Source organism: Pocillopora verrucosa, chromosome 3 (assembly GCF_036669915.1).
Source record: "Pocillopora verrucosa isolate sample1 chromosome 3, ASM3666991v2, whole genome shotgun sequence".
Classification (NCBI taxonomy): domain Eukaryota; kingdom Metazoa; phylum Cnidaria; class Anthozoa; order Scleractinia; family Pocilloporidae; genus Pocillopora; species Pocillopora verrucosa.
Window position 1 is genome coordinate 11,648,985 of NC_089314.1, and position 17,555 is coordinate 11,666,539.

The following is a 17,555-nucleotide window of genomic DNA, read 5'->3' on the forward strand; positions in this document are numbered from 1 at the left end:
TCAATAAGAATAATGGATTTTAAAGCGCTGGAGTGAGCAGTTGATAGCAAAAGAAAACAGCCATGAGTACAAACAAGTAACTTACGTTTCTAGAGCATACCTTGACTTAAATCGTTCTGTGATCTTCTGTGATACAGCGGAACTAGTATGATATCCTCAGGAATTCAACAACGAAAAACTTAAAATATTGCTGAGAATATACCTTGAGAAATCTAATTTTTGATCGAGATGCCGATTCGTCTTGTGAATGGTCAGCAAGATGTCTCACAAGCTGGAAAGCAACCACCTTCGGTTATGACTACGAACTACGAACTACCAACAATACCTTCACGGACATTCCCTGATAAATCCACCCATCAAAGTGGCCTCCTTTCCACTCTACATGTCATGAGGTGTCTAAAGAATGTGACAGGGAGTGACAGGAACGATTGCATGATCAGCGAGTAAGCAAGGTCTTGAGCGTCACGCGATCACGCGAGTGCCTTTTTCACGCCTCTTTACATATAAAAAGTAAAATAGAGATAATCGGCGTAATTAAATAAAATAAGTTTTGCAGGTCATTGCTGAGCAATTCGAAGCTTCAACATTCCCCCACTCCGGTCTTTCTAGCGGAACACACTTTTCTACATTTTAATATGGAGGTGAGATGTTTAATGATAAAAGAGTTTTAAGGCCTGGATAGGTAAATCAATTGCTGGTCAATGAGTAGAAAGTCACGGCCGCTGATGTTGCCTTTTACAAAAAAATTGACTAGCAAATCCAGCACTTGGGTATGGCATGAGAACACAATTCTGGCCGGGGAAGGGGGGGATTCGAATTTTGAATCAATTCAAAAGTGCAAATGCCGGGGCGGGGGGGGGGAGAGGAGAGAGTTGACGCTTCCAAGTGATGGACGCATTATACATAAGTACAGAAATAAATGATCCTCGAAAGTGAGGTTCAAAAAAGAAAAAAAAAATGCAGAAACGAAACCCGTACCTCACAAATACTGGCTAAGCATTACTTCCAACCACAAGTGCCCAACTAATAATCCGTCCAAGCCTGAATTTTTAAGGATTCTATTATGCAATTTCTTTGATTGTACATTACCTGTAGGGTTGAATTTTTTAATTTGAACTCCTAATTAATAAACATATAATTCAAACTGACCTGCAAATGTCTCCTGTTCCATTTTCTATTTTTTTAATAAACTGTCTCATAAAGGGTGAGCACTGCCCCTAATGAAATTATGTTTTCCCAAGTAATTGCCTTTTATCATTCTCCCCTTTTTTTCTCTTTTTGCTGTTTTCTATTACAACAATATTGTAGTCAGGCAACTCTCTTATATAAGGAAAAAATGATATCATAGCACCTTCGCTTGTTTTTTCCCCTGATATTTCCAAAGAGTTAAATGTAATTAAGAATTCTAAGCAGAATTCTGTTCCAATTCACCTTCCTACATGTGCTTAAATTAAAAGTTGAATTTGTGCTGCTATGCAAACTATTCAGTAAAAAATCAAACTATTTACAATACAATACGAATAAACTTTGCTATGTTACCATCGCATTAGTTATGTATTGTAAAGCATAATATCATAAACTGTTATTTCCAAACTATATGAAATCCTTCTTTTCAAGTATAAACAATTTCAGTTGCTACAATAGAGGTTCAATTTGATCGCTCATGGTACCCTAGTTTATGATCGCCCTCGCTTGAATATCTTATTGTAAAATGTACAGCTACACTTCTCTTTAGGCGACTTGGAATATTTGTTCCGACAGCCCAGAAAAAACTGAAAAAACAGTATAGACATTTTCCTACAGCGACGATCTATTTTTAATTTCGACGAAGCGACATTTTCTCGCTTTGATTTTTCTGACAGAGACATCGTGACTAGGACAGCGTGACTCTTTTGTGATCTTTCCAACCTCATCATTTTGCCAATAAACCACTAATAAGTCAATAAAAAATTGAATGTGTTTCATAGTCAACCTTCAACAGTCAGTCTCTTGTTACCTATTGTCATGTTAGGGGTCTGTTACGTTGCGTCACACAAGTGTTTGCGCGCCAAATGCGAATAAACGTTAGGCCGGGTGCCTCTTGTGTTGCCTTTGCTGTTGGCGTGAAATGGGGAAAGATAAGAAGAAATCCCACCGCATTTTGAAGAAGAATACATCGGGACAAAACGAGTCACTATTGGAAAGACAAGAAAGGGAATCTGGGGAATAATTGCAGATAGTTTCCAAGGCGCCTTGAATGGTGGCTTTTGTCATTGCACAGTTATGTTAAGATTTAGCAGCGTCAGTCAATCGATAATGATCAATAATCCTATCCATGATTATTCATTTTACGGAGAGACTTTAAAAACATTAAGATCACAGATTGTGGGCTAGCCAGCTTAAAGCCTGCGCGTAGTGTTCACTGCAATCCACAAATGACAGCTTCTTTTTTCAAATATTCGCATCATTTCTTGGTGCGAAAATACCTACGTGAAATTATTCTTATGTGCGGAACACTTAATCAAAGAACCTTCGAACACTCTAGGCTATAAGTTCAGTAGCAAGATTGGCCCAAATTCGCTTCCGGCATGACAGCAAGCATAGAAAAAAACCAGATCTTGTGGTATAATGCAACTGCTTTGTAGTATAGTATTCGAAGCCATTCCTATTATCACGTCGTAGGGGAATGTCATCAAAAGATATCCTGGTCAAGGCTTAACTCTGAAGAAAGGAGATTCAAAATCGCTTGCGAATGTTGAGTCACACGGGCCCGTCACCACTCTTTAACAAGACAAAGCTGTCTCTGTCGGGAGGGACTACGACGGGTGCGTATGCACATCCCCCTCCCCCATGGGCCACAAAAGTCCGTTTATTTGATACCGGCGATTCAAGAGAGAGTAAGTTCCAAAAATAGACCTTCAAAACAGTCCTCAAAACGCACAAAATGCATTCTCACTCAACCTAATTTTCTTTAATTTGTTTTGAGTTTGAATCGGCCCCGCTGCTTGAGCTCCTTATTCAAATGATGGTATGACATTTATCTGAAGAGAATTGTGTTTTTCGTGACTATGTGTAAAGATAAGTACTCGAGTGAGGGGAGCTAAGAAAGCTAAGCCACCGATCGACAGTGAAACACAAATACCAAGCCTTGAAGTGATCTGTGTAATTTTTACTGCTACTCAAGCTAATAGAAGCTCATTTGTGGTTGATCTTATGTAAAAAAAAAACACTTACAGGCGTTAGTACATGTCAGAAACTATTGTATTGCCAAATTTTTCAAGAGGATTCCCTAAAGAAAGAAATGCAAAGTCTGAGGCGGAAAACAGACCTTAGAGAGGCTTGTATGACTAGAGTTCCGCTTGAACCTACTGAGTGTTTTGTCACAGTAAAGGTTCGGCATGTTACCATGGGAAAACAAGAAAGAACCGAAGCAGGATCTACGTAATTGTTTCAGACAAAACACCCTCTTTGGTTGATAGTGAAATTCAGTTCAGAGGTTTTGGATGGTCTGATAGCGGAAACGATGACACCCTGGAGGATATGTTTCCCGTGCTGGAACAAAATGAAGAATCCTCAAAACCTGCACTGACAAGTAGTTAGACAAATACTATGGGAAATGATAATTTGTATGTGCAAGCTGTTTAGCTGTCAGTATATCCCCACCTAACCTTTTCTCTCAAGCTACCATGACAGCTGCCATGTACTTAGGTTAAAAGTCGTGGTTAGACCAAGCGTTATCCGTATCTTGGGATTTACTTTCAATGCCAGCCTCTCTTAGCTCTGGTCAATAATACCGACAAATACTTTCTTCATTGAAGGTCTATTTCTGAGCATGTGTCCAGCCAACTGATCGTAGATGATGAGTAACTTTGAGAAACTTACTTGCGATTGATTCAAGAATTTATTAACTGAAAATAATTCCATTCATCAGAAATAATGTTAAATTTGTATTAAAAAGTACACCTTTTGTTATTAATTAACTCATTTGGGCATATTTTGAGAATCGGCCAAGCGAGAAAACCATTCCCTGATAACATCTAAATTATTGGTTTAAAGGTCAAATATGAAAACTACGTTGTACAATATTTTCGATGAGACAGAAGCATTTCATTTCTTTCATTAGGGCCCCAGATGAAACAGTTGTACAAAGTAAATTTGAAACCAAAGTAGTGGAAAGCAGAACAAGTTCAGAGGTTGGTTACTGAACTAGTGTAGCAAGGCACGAAAACTGAAGAATTTGGAATCAACCATTCATAGAAACACATCTTAAAGCCTTTATTTAAGAGGTGCCCTGGTCTAAGGCTAAGCACACTTGGCTTGGGCATCGAGAAGAGGGAAACTAGGGAGAGAGGGAAATCAGTGTACTGGGAATAGTCTACTTATTATAGTAGGGTTTGGGAGGATGATGTCTTGAGACTTTGCCCTCTGCCCCTGACCGTCATATTTGCCTGCACTGACTAGCTGCCTGGCTTCTATAATCCTCTATTCTAGGACGTAAACTGCCTTATACGGAGTTGAAAATGTTTTGATGAATGTATCAATTAAGAAGAGTTGAACTTAGTTGCTAAATTTATAACGGAACAGTTACCATACATCGTCGAATTCGCCTCTGATCAGCCAAAGTTTCAAATAAGTACTCCATGTAAAGTGGTACAAAATTTATGACAAGTTAACAAAATAAAACAGCTCGCCTCAAATATCGATCAAATACACACACAGATGAGCATTTTATTACTAATAAAAAGAAGTTGTTGCGTTGTTACTAGTGTTTTAACATTTGTTATTTTTTCTACGGTGTACAACAGCAATACATTCACAAGGTGATGAACTGGCTTTAGAGGAGATAAATAATCCTACTGACCAAGGTATAATACATTGACGGCTACGTCTTTCGCAAGCGTTAAGTTTCAAGGAAGGCATTTTTGGACAAAAAATTTTTGACTGCTGAGACAATCATCAATGCAAGTCTCGTAATTTAACTGAGCTGTTAATTTGGGTGTATGGGCGTGTGTGTGTTTGTGCGTGTGGATGAAATAACTGGACTGTAAATATTACAGTGTTTTCTGTTGCATTAAATTCTCTTCCCACTTCACTTTATTGGCAGGCGAACGACCACAGCGTGTCACTGTTTATCGAAGCAGCGTCAAAAAAGATCTAATTAAAATATTTAGCAACCCGAGAATTTTTAGCTACAGTTTTGATGCGTTTGTTATAGATGTAAGGAGCGAACCTGAGGCCGGACGGGGTAAAGAAGTTCTTCTCGATGTCATGACGAGTTTCCGGCAAGAATGTTTTACAGCTCTGACGAATGGAAGTAATGAAAAAATACCATACCTAAGGTATGACCTCCAAAAGCCTGAATGGAAGGCCATCGTAGTAAAAGATGAAGTATTTTTCTCTTCAACATTCAAATCTATCTGCTGCATTCTGCTTGTTTGGGGAGAAGAGTATAACTCTAGAGTTTCTTCTTAAGTCGTTTCGGGAATGTATCACGGCAGAGGATAGGGAGGTGTTGAGTATGTGTCTAAGAGATAACTTTGACTCCCAAGATCATGATGGTAATGATGATGATGATCATGTGCCGGAGTTTCTCTTCACATGCAAATGTTTTCGAAAGCCCGACAAAGACAACATCAGATCCATCATCAGCGAGCTTGCTCATCAAGAGCTCATCCAGAAACCGAGATATGTGTTACATTGCTGGGCTCCTATACTGGATGTGCAACGATGTGAACACAGCTTCTAAACACTCGAGGGGCTTGATCAACTCTACGAAACTAAACGACCAACAGCGAAAAAGATAATGAAACTGTTCCGAGGAAAGCCATCAACCGGTGGTGAACGTCAGAGTCTTGACTATTTGAAGAAATTTGTCAATTCCTTGGAGGGGAAGGCGCTTTCTATATGTTTCTACGCTTTTGCACATGGAGTGATGTGATCACCTGTGACTCCACAAGAATTTGTTTCTCTTCATTTGAAGGGCTCCAGAGACACCCTGTGGTTCGTACATGTACTCCCATCCTGGAGCTTCCTACCTTATACGAATCGTTCCCAGCTCTTGCTGAAGAGTTTACAAATACATGACGGAAAGCCAAGCGTCGTCATTTGACAAGATTTAATAACGTTTCCCCTATCTTTGTACCAAGGGTTCAATATTTTTCTATAGCTGATATGGTAGAAAAACGTTGCATCATGAACCACGCGAATAACTAGTAAAGACTTATTGCAGATAATTCATTGTTTTGAAAGAAAAAAATGTTCTAGGAAAGGGAAGATTGGAAACTTTGTTTGATGTTTTTGTTACAGTTCAAATAAGCTAATAGAATATGCCATCAGTTTCTTGACTGTTACATGTTAACAAATGTTGCACATGGATTGTATGAAATTATTAGAACCTAACAAAAGGAAGTGTTCATCTTCGTCATAGAAGACATCACAAAGTGTCCTTATTGATGGAATTCCACCAAACACACATATTACACCAAATATGAAGTGTATGAAAGTGTCTAAAATATTCAGTCAACAAGAAGTACTCTGAAACAAGTGGGTTCAATTCTGGACATAAGTGAGAAGAGGGTGGGGGGAAGGGGTTAGCACCCCAGAAGGGTTATGCATGTCCCAGGTCTCTTACATTTTGCCTATTTCTTCGAGTGAGGTTACATACAAAATTGTTACCTCTTCAGGTGTGCGAGGAAATTATAAACTTTTTTCCCTTCATGATTTCTGATAACTGGGTAAGTTCATCTGAGCAACCACTTTGCGGAGGTCGATAGCAGCATCTCTCCTATGCAAGATCCAATTCGTCCAAGTCGACGTCCACCATATACTTCCTTGTACCGGATCCTCCGGGAGAAAGAATAGTACATCAGGCCTCCCAGATGGGGATTCCAAGTTTGTTGAAGGTAGAATTCGATGGAGATTCCAAAGTCTTGCTGCCCCATGAAGTTCATCTCGTAATATAGGCATGAAACAAAACTTGAGACACTCTTCAATACAGTCATTGTCATGATAAAGGTCGCAACTCCTCATGTCTTCCACCATCTAGTAAAGTCTTTTCCCAGTATACTTCACCAGGCTTCGATTCGATGGTTAAAAACTGATTTCCCATAGATGGAACTGTCATCCCCCGCTAATCATCTTCACCATCTCGCCTTTGCACCCCTGCAACATATCCATTCTCAGTTCCGCAATCAGCTCTTCTAACCCTCGCAGTTCCTCCAAGTTGCGGGACACAGTCAACAAAGTACTTAGAAATAACGGTAGGATCATTGTTAGTGTATCTAACGTCAAGCCATAAAATTCACCAACTAAATCCATTGATGGCTCTGTGGATACAAAAACCAAACGGCTTCAATTTATCATAGCCATCTATGTGCCACAAATGATGGGGCTCCCTGGTTATGCATTGCCTCCTTTTTAGCCTACGCTTTGCTCCTAACTCAACCTCCTCAGGATCACGGATATTCAATAACTCCCGAACGTTTTCTTTACCAACAACAAGCCGGTGGTCGTTGACTAATCTTGAGTCGTTTACCTTTATCCGATGCTACAACCGCTTGCTCTGAGGTGTTCTTCCACAGCTTGAACAACCTGGCGTTTCTTGTTTGTCCGAGTCCTTTGGCTTTTAAACTCCTTTTTAACTGTCTGAGGCTTAAGCTGATGCCATGACTGAATACAGAAAACAACAAGATCTCTGTATACTCCAGCCCAAGATGATAATAGCTTTCAATTAAGTCATGACGTTAAGCGGGTATTCTTGCAATGTAGGAAAGTAGTTTGCAAGTCGGACACCATCGCATGTGGACGTTTTCAAAGCAAATGTCAGAATCAGAAGCACGGCGGAAGTGCTGATCATTTTGGCGTCCCCCTACAGAGAAAAATTTCTCGTTTTAACAACGATATCAATCCGCAGTATTCTCCAAGTCCACAGCAGTAACTAGATTGGGGTCAGCCACCCTCCACAGAAAGTCGGAAAAAAAGCCGTGAGAGAAATCAGGAAAAAACTCGGGGAAAAGAGTCGGGAAAAAATTCGGGAAGAATTTTGGGAAGAAAGTCGAGAAAAAAGTCGTGAAAAAAGTAGAGGAAAAAGTCGGGAAAAAATTGAAAAAATTGTCCAGAAAAAGATCGAGAAAAAAGTCAGGAAAAAAGTCGAGAAAAAAGTCGAGAAAAAGTCGGGAAAAAAAGATGGAACGCGTGAAAAATCTAAGGGGATATTCAAGATTAAAAGTGTGATTTAATAGCACTAAGTGGGCTCCGTATTTGTTTACTTATTTCGATGGAGCTCTGCGCATTTCCATCCCTTTTCATACATAGTTTTGGTTGACAAATTGTTTGGTCGATTGTCAAGTTTTATTTTTCAATTAAACTGTAGGTCTATCATTTTCAAATTTGATCTTCCACTTTGTGGTAGGAAAGAACCTCTTTACACTGGGTCTGTTATTCTGTTAATATCTCAGTCCATAGATAGCATGTGGTTAAAATGAAAGGGTTGCCTACCTCCGTAAGGAAATAATAAACAATGTTGTCTCAGTATACAAGCTTTTATTGTTTAATGTGGCAATAACAGCATCTAGTGAACGATCGTCCTCTACCACCCGAAGATTAAATACCTAATTTCCGCGCATATTTAAAATTTCGGTTAAAAGGAGAGGCGCTTATTGGGAGGAGGGCGATTAATCGAAGGGGCCACTTATGAAGAATCTGAGCTGATTCCGTTGTAGTTGAAGGCTAAAAAGTTATAAATAAAGTGACAATAAAAACAGGTTTGCTTTGTATCTCTACTATTAAAGAAAGCGAGGAAGGAGGGGTCGGCGCTTATTCGGGAAGAGCGCTTGTTTGACATAACGACCTGAGCGGTGGGCACTAATTGGAGGAGGGCGCTTATAGGAGTGTGGGCACTAGTTGGGGAGGGCGCTTATGGGAGCGTGGGCGCTTATTCGAGAAAATATGGTAGTTGGTTTCCTTTATTAACGATATTGCAACATCGATTGAGCAACTAGGAAATAATTATATAAACAGTCATTTAGAAATAACTCATGGACTTTCCGATCGTCACAGTAAGAGCAGAAATTACGGAATCTTTCAAAAATATGGTATGCAGTAAATATCAGCCAGGTCCTCTGTTTTTTTTTTTTTGACAGGCTGTACGGGATGTTTCGTCAATTTGTAATCGGTCTCATACACCGTTCGTGTACCGTTGACCAGATCAAAGTATTCTCTTCATTTCAGTATAAATACACTATTTACTTCCCTCACTTAATGGATTTTTCTCCTTCTCGTTTCATGAAATACATGTCAGACATGATTCATAAAACGGTTTTTCAGTACATCACAATCCAAAAATGAAAAATGGTGGATTTTGGAGATTACAAAAATTTCTTACGACCCCCTCCCCCTCTAGTTTGTAAATTGATGCAGCTGACTAAGGCTTTTCTGACAGGAAACCATTCTGAGGATAGAAGCCGGGAGGGAAGGAAGGACAGAAAATTGGAAATCTGAAGATATTATTAAGAGATCTATGAGAAATAGAGGCCTCATGGTCAGTTGGGGGGGAGGGGAGGGAGGGGTGGATAACTTTCCATGGACTGTCCTCCCATCAATACAGTAATCCTCTTCTACTTGATCAATTGGAGCATGTAAATTCAATTCAGCAGTTGTATAAACAGAGCGGGCCTGAAGTAGCCAGTCACGACAGTGTGGATGAAGCCTAATGATCTAGTTGGTTCGTGGTGATGACCTTTACTGACATCACAGCACTCACAGGGGTTTCGTTTTTTCTAACTTAATATAAATTAGTTTAGTTCACCATGGACAGTTGCAAAACTGAGCACTTGAAAACAGGACTTATCCCTGAAAAATCAGCATTAATGACTCAATATATAAAAATCACGAGATAGAGTTAGTACCTTACAATGTGCATAGTGTACAGCCACAATAGCACTATAACTTAACTGTCACTTGCTTGACAGTTTTGACAGAACAACCAATACAATACTGAGTTAAATTATTTTACATTTCAGTGTCAAGGAAATACTTGTCAAATACAGTCTCCCTTCTTTTGCCACACTCAACAGAGTTTTAAAAGCTTTGACGACGAAATGTCAACCACATTGCACTATTTACATTAATCTCAAATGGAATGTTTGGAAATTAAGGCAATCAGAAACCTGTTCTGTATTAACAAATCAGCTAAATTTGTTCACAGCATGGCGAACGCCATGAAAATAAAAATACCGATCCTAAATCACGAAATTTATCTTCACGTTTTTGGCTTTTAGTGAAGACTTCCATCAAACGTTAAGGTTTTGCTCTTTGCCACATTAAAATATGTAATATTTTATGGAGATTGGCTGCATTAATGACTTCTCTTTTTTAATCAATAGAAATGAGAGAATTATCTGCACAGTCAGCCTGATGAAGTAATCAATTATCTGGGCAGGAAAAAACCAACCAAAGTAAATTAAAAAAGAAAAATGACAAAAATACCTCAGAGTCTCTAACTCAGTAACATGAAAATTAAGTTTTGAAACTCAAAGCTGTAAATCAAAACTACAATCAACATAAGGAAACATCGTAAAAAAGCCTAAAATCAAAATATGTCCAAACCAACAATCAATTTCAAGGACAAGACACTCTGACTCCAGAGAAACATCCCACATGTTCTCACCGATGTTGTGGAAGGGAGTCCCCATTTTGGTGAGGGTACTAATTTACCTAAGCTAAGTGATTCTAAAATATTTATTTCCTCATTTTTTATCCAACCGTTGATTGTTTGTTTATTTGATCACAACAATGAAGTCTATTACGATTAGTCAGAAATCTACCAGACCAACCAATCATCTTCAAATGTGCCTTGTCTAGTCAGGTTTCCCAAACTTGTTTTCAAATTTCAATCAGAACAGTCAATACAATTTAGGTATTGACTTCTCTTACTGAACAGATCTGAAAGAATTCTCTCAATGGATGGACTGGTCTGGCCAGCCAGTTCTGACCAATGGCAAGTTTCCCTAGTTACAAGCGGTCTTCTGAGCCAGTCCTGGTCAGTTACGTTTCCAGGCAGGACCGAGGTTCCTCCTCGTCACCCGAGTCGGTAACTGACCCAGGATCTGGTTCTTGCTCTGATCCATGGAAGAAGCTCCAACTTTTTCTCCAGTATTCATCTGTTGGCCATTCTTCTTCAGGTTTGACATTCCCTTTGCGATCCTGTAATAAATTACAAACCAACACTCAACATCATCTTGTTAAACAACGTACACCTGAACTCACACTTATTTACCCTGGTTACTTTTTATACGAAGAGAAATTAGGCCAAGGATATTTTTGACTGAGTCATTTAAAAACAACTTTTATTTTGAGGAACTTTCTCTGTAGCCTTACATCACAAGGCTCACCAAAATTTAGATATCATCCAATCATATCCATGTTGGGGCCCATACTGATTACTTTGTTGGAGAATTAAACCTAAGTGTTCAAGAAATATACATTACATCATATAATGAACTAAAAATCATTCAGTGACTACCTTTCATACAGTCCTACAGATACATATACCTGACAAGCCCATGCAGAGAATACAAGGTGAGCACACCGCAAAAAAAGAAAACTGAAAAAGTGTCTTATTTTCATCGTAAACAGTCGTTTCAGTTCTGCATTCTTATTTCTTAGCGGGCCAACTGAAAAAGTGATTTTAAAATACCGAGAAACTAATGCAAGGTGCTCTGGAGACGCGAGTTCCTCCATAAACACAGCAACAAATAAATGCAAACAACAAAGCGACAGCGATGTAAACAGCGAAATGAAAGTGTAACTGCACTCTGCGGTATTTACAGAAGTCGCATAAAAAAATTCAAGCAATTCAAATTCATTTATAAAACTGATTTGAACTGACTGGTCGTGACTCTTCATGAAACAAACTTCATTCTTGTTCTATAAAAGCAATCGAAATATCGCATGTTAATGGTGACCCTTCGACGATGAATAGATCCAAATTCAATCCAGACAATTCACGAATACACAGCTGGCAGAATTACAACTTCTTCAATTTCCTCAGCAGGATTAAAACAAGAACCGTAAAACTACGAAGCAATACATGGCAAAAATTCGACAAGAAAACGAACCGTTTGCGAGTCGGCTTGTTGCGACAAAATACAAAAGAATGTTATGAAAGCACGATTAAAACGGAACGAAATTGAGCTGCGAATTACCCTTTGTCCAGCAATGCAGATAATGGACTGGGCTAATCTTAAGGAATCTAAAGAAGATGCTCCATTTCAGTTCAACTTTGACTGTTGCCCGCACACGTGTTTTTTGGAAATGAGCAAGGCAACCTTTCCAAGATTATACTAAGGTCTTTTCTGGCTTCTGTTGAGGTCACTTTCTGAAATGGTATAGGCTGTTTACTTTCACCTTTGTGATCTAGCATTGTTTGAATGAATTGTGTGAGTATGTCGGCCCGTCGGCGGCGGGGAAATTATCTTACCGTATTTATTCGATTAAACGCCGCGTCACCAGTTAAATTTTGTGCGATTCGAGTGCGGTGTTTACACGAGGGCGGGGTAATTGTGAAGAAGAGCTCCCCAAAAAACCTGTCGGCCGTCTGTCGGCCGACTGTCGGCCGACAGTCGACCGACAGTCGGCCGACAGTCTACCGACAGGTTAAGAAAAAAGAAAAATTGTGTTAAAAACGAACAGTTAACGTGACATAACAATCCGTAATGGTGATGTATGACTCGACAGACTTCACCTACTTACCGATCGACGGCAAAGTTGGTAGTATGTAAAGAAACGTTTCTTATAAAATGTTATCAGATGCGTATAGGATATATCACTTGCGTAATTTACAACACACCAGACAATCTAAGAATCGCATGGGAAGATAATTTAATCGAAAACTCGGCCAAAAACTCTGAAAACCATAAGCTACGTATCAATACAAACACTTTCGTTCAAATCGCCCAACAATGCAACGCGGCCTCTTATGGTATGTTAAGTATGTATGTATGTATGTATTTGTTGCTAGCATCGTAATCTATCTTGCAGGTTTGGGATGAATTGCTATTTCCAATTTCAAGTTTAATAAATGATACAACTGTGAATCTTTTTACTCGTTATGTTAAGTAATAAAATACTATACGTAACAATTCGATAATTAGACTTGGATGCGTGATGCGATAATTGATTTAGGCGCGCGCTACATCCCGGTCATGAGCAACATGAGGAGAGAGGGGCAGCTGTTGCCAATGAAGTTCGCGGCACGATTTTACGAGTGAAATATCTTGTATATTTCACCACGCACAAAACGGCTCCTTTAGGAGCCACCAAATCTTGAAAGTCAATTGTCAACGTATTAAACATGTTGGATGTCGTTTTCAAGCGAAAACCGAGAGAAAACATTAAGGTTTGTGTTAACGTTTCACGGACAAGCTACCGACAAGCTACCGACAGGTTACCGACACATTACCAACAGTCGGCCGACTGTCGGCCGACAGGTAGCCTATATTTCAGGCAAAACCTGTCGGCCGTCTGTCGGCCGACTGTCGGGCGACAGTCGGCCGACAGGTTTTTTAGGGAGCTCTTCTTCACAATTACCCGAGGGCGGCGTTCATTTAAAATCCAATTTCTTTCTTGCAAGCAATAGTGTAGTAACTGACCGTGTCAGTTTTGAAAAACAGAAACATGTTCCAGTGCTTGTCTAAAAAGTCATTTTTTATGTCGTTCTCTATTTCATTACTTGCATGTTAATACTACTGCAATACATAAAGTGAATAAAGATCTTATGACATGCACCATTTGGCAAAAACTATTTCATTGCAGCTTGATCTAATTGTAAACCGATGGGGGTGGACAATTTCGAATGGACAATGCCTCTTTAAGTGAATAAAAGTAAAAACCTTTGCACATTTTCAATCCTGAGGGGATGGTCTTCAAAGCAGTATGGTGATTTTTTAATATTCTGATTGGTTGCTTTGCAATTTGCCTGTTAAGTTTGCTGATCAAAGTTTTACCAACATACATTACAGGCCATTGCAGAGATCCATTTCAAAAAAACCTAATTTCCCACATGGTTTTTTTAGGTTGGTATCTTGGGAGTCTTTGGACTAAATTTCAAGGCAATCCATAAAGTTTAAGTACCCGAAGTATTTAGAGGACACATTTGTGTAAAAACGAAGTAGGTCTTTTTTTCTTCCAAAGTTTTCCCAACAATTCACGCCTTTTGGTGACCACATGTCAAGTTATCACATTCTGAAAGGCTCAAAAAGCTGAATGCCAATAGAAACACATCTCAGTATATTACCAAAATTTTTCCATCAATAAAATAATTATGCTTAGTTCAACATGTAAAAAAAGATTTCCAAAAAATGGCCCTCAAAGGTCTGCTGCATCCCTAATTTCCTGCGCTGACTTTTGTTGCTGCAGATTTATGCTTTGTTCAAAAGGAAATAAGGGAGCTACATGTAGATTTATGGTTTTAATGCATTACCTTCTGTTGAAGTCAAATTAGACTTCTGTGTTTGTTATTCCACTTGGATGGGGGAAGCTGGTCAAAGCCTTGCCAATTTTGTTCTGCCTCTAAGGCAAAACAGGAATGAAATCATGTCACCATCTACCCACATTGTCTCAGACACATTACCTCAAGCTGTGAGTTACATTGCCCCAAAGTTTAATCATGTCAGCCCTTGTGGGGTCATGTTGCCCCCAGCTGTTACATAGCCTGAAGTGGTTCATTACCAATCACAATTATAATAATATTTTAATATCACTGACTGACAAAAAACATATTTAGTGAGTTAATTTTCCTTCTCGGACTTGATGGCTGATCCTCATGAAGCTGTTTGTTGTATGTTTTAGTTTTCCCTTTCATAAATGGTGTAATATTGGAAATTAATTTTTACCTGAAGTAAAAGGTTTGCATTAATATTCTATTTACTGAACAATGAAACCTCACTGTCACAAGTTGATTATTTCACCTCACTCTCAGTCCACTTAATTTACACGAGTTTTGTTCATTAGCTTGGATTTGTGCTAGTTTTTTATTACTGCCCTGATCAAGCAAAAGAGTTTATAACTAGGGCAGTAAGTGAAGCAAATCATTTTGTATTTTTGATCCATGCACTGAGAATTTAATTCAATAATGGTAACTTAATTTGGTATGTTTATGACCATTACTTTGAAAGTTGTGGAAATACAAGTTTGATTGATCAGCTGGAGTGGCAGTAAATAGCTCATTTTAAAGGCTATTCATCTTAACTGCTTTGACTAATTTCTCAATTTCAGCTGTTGCTATCAGAAAATCACTTCACCCTTACCTGACAAGCACAATAACAGACTGATCAGAGAGTTGGAGGGTAATGTTGCTACCGTGTAAAAAGGGGAAAAATTAAGAGTGTTTAATCAACAAGAACAAAAAAAACAATTTGAAACTGTAAATCACCCTTTAATTTCAAAACGTCAACTTCGTTGTAGAACACTTTAAATTTATAATTTGGTCCAAATTTCCACCCGTTAACTAATTTCTTCAGGGCTTTTCCGCCTGATTTGCTTGCCCGCTTGAACGCTGTATGGAGGATTGATATCTTTTTCTTAAAAACGTTCAAAATGCGTAATTTCTTGCAGTCGGTTGTTTTATATGTACGATTTTACGCCAGTAACTAACGGCGTAATTTCTTGCAGTCGGTTGTTTTTATATGGAAGATTTTACGCCAGTAACTAACGACGTAATTTCTTGCAGTCGGTTGTTTTATATGTACGATTTTACGCCCGTAACTAACGGCGTAATTTCTTGCAGTCGGTTGTGTTTATATGGAAGATTTTACGCCAATAAACTAACGGCGTAATTTCTTGCAGTCGGTTGTTTTATATGTACGATTTTACGCCAGTAACTAACGGCGTAATTTCTTGCAGTCGGTTGTGTTTATATGGAAGATTTTACGGCAGTAGCTAACGGCGTAATTTCTTGCAGTCGGTTGTGTCTATATGGAAGATTTTACGCCAGTAACTAACGGCGTAATTTCTTGCAGTCGGTTGTTTTATATGTACGATTTTACGCCAGTAACTAACGGCGTAATTTCTTCCAGTCGGTAGTTTTATATGTACGATTTTACGCCAGTAACTATTGGCGTAATTTCTTCCAGTCGGTAGTTTTATATGGAAGATTTTACGCCAGTAACTAACGGCGTAATTTCTTGAAGTCGGTTGTGTTTGTATGTACGATTTTACGCCAGTAACTAACGGCGTAATTTCTTGCAGTCGGTTGTGTTTATATGGAAGATTTTACACCAGTAACTAACGGCGTAATTTCTTGCAGTCGGTAGTTTCATATGTACGATTTTACGCCAGTAACTAACGGCGTAATTTCTTGCAGTCGGTTGTGTTTATATGTACGATTTTACGCCAGTAACTAACGGCGTAATTTCTTGCAGTCGGTTGTGTTATATGTACGATTTTACGCCAGTAACTAACGGCGTAATTTCTTCCAGTCGGTGATATATATATATGTAACATTTTACGCCAGTAATATAAATTAATTATATTTTAATTTATTATAATTAAATCACCGACTGGGTTAGTGGCGTAAAATCTTTCAGTATATAGACTGTGTTAATCACATATTACGCCGTTATCTAACTACTGTTAACAGTTAAAGAATAGCTCACCTTGATATCTGCGTTCCCCGGTCGATCGACGCGGAAGTGAAGATTGTTCATGTTACTGCAACTGATTCAAATTTCTCACCAAACCCGAGCCAAGATTACATTTTTATCTTTTTCGATGCACTGATTTACCTTTTAAAATCCCAAGCAAGTCTTATTACCATTAAAAGTCTGAAAAAGCACTGCAATTAAAGCTTTTCTGCGTGCGTATTCAAGAGTGTGCTCAACAAAGTAGCTAGCGATCATTCCCATCACTCCCTGGGATCTTTTCCGTGGAATCTGGGGAGAAGTGATGTTTGGCGTGACTTATGTAACTGGCAAAACAATTAAATTATTTTGCAAGTCACGCGACCCACTTGTCGGAGGGAAAAATGATCCTCCGCAGATTTGTACCCCTCAAAAAATAGTATTAATTACCAAATATGATGCAAACACTGCTCAAAAGGAAAGTTTGATAGGGGGGGGGGTGTCCATATTCGCTTGCGGATTTCGACAGGGGGGGTAGGAGGTCGGAGGTCGGAGGTCGGAGGTCGGAGGTCGGAGGTCGGAGGTCCAAAATCCGCTGTAACACCGGTACGGAGCATGAGGCCAACGACACTGAATAGTAAAATCTCCTCGATTTCGTCGACTCCGCGTTCATTGTGGTCATACGGCTACACCCTTTGGAAAGTGGCGTATAGAAATATGCGGTATATGTGTATTGATCCTGTAGTTAACATCATTTGGGGCCCTGGCCACGTAATACGTTCGTCCATTCCTCTTGATTTCTCCTCTCTCCACCATACTTGCCGACGTGTCTTCACAGTTTTCAACGTTACCGCAATGTGACATGATCGTTTTGGCCGCGCGCTTAATGGGGACACGTTTTGGTCGCCAAATCGTACTTTTAATGCGCAAAAAAATGGTCAAAGAGAACTTGCTAGGCGC

At 39.1% G+C, this 17,555-nt stretch overlaps 1 pseudogene; it reads left to right on the forward strand.

Annotated features, from left to right (window-relative positions):
- The first annotated feature begins 228 nt into the window (after positions 1–228).
- Positions 229–6,098, forward strand: LOC136279546 (uncharacterized; annotated as a pseudogene).
- The last annotated feature ends 11,457 nt before the right edge of the window (positions 6,099–17,555 follow it).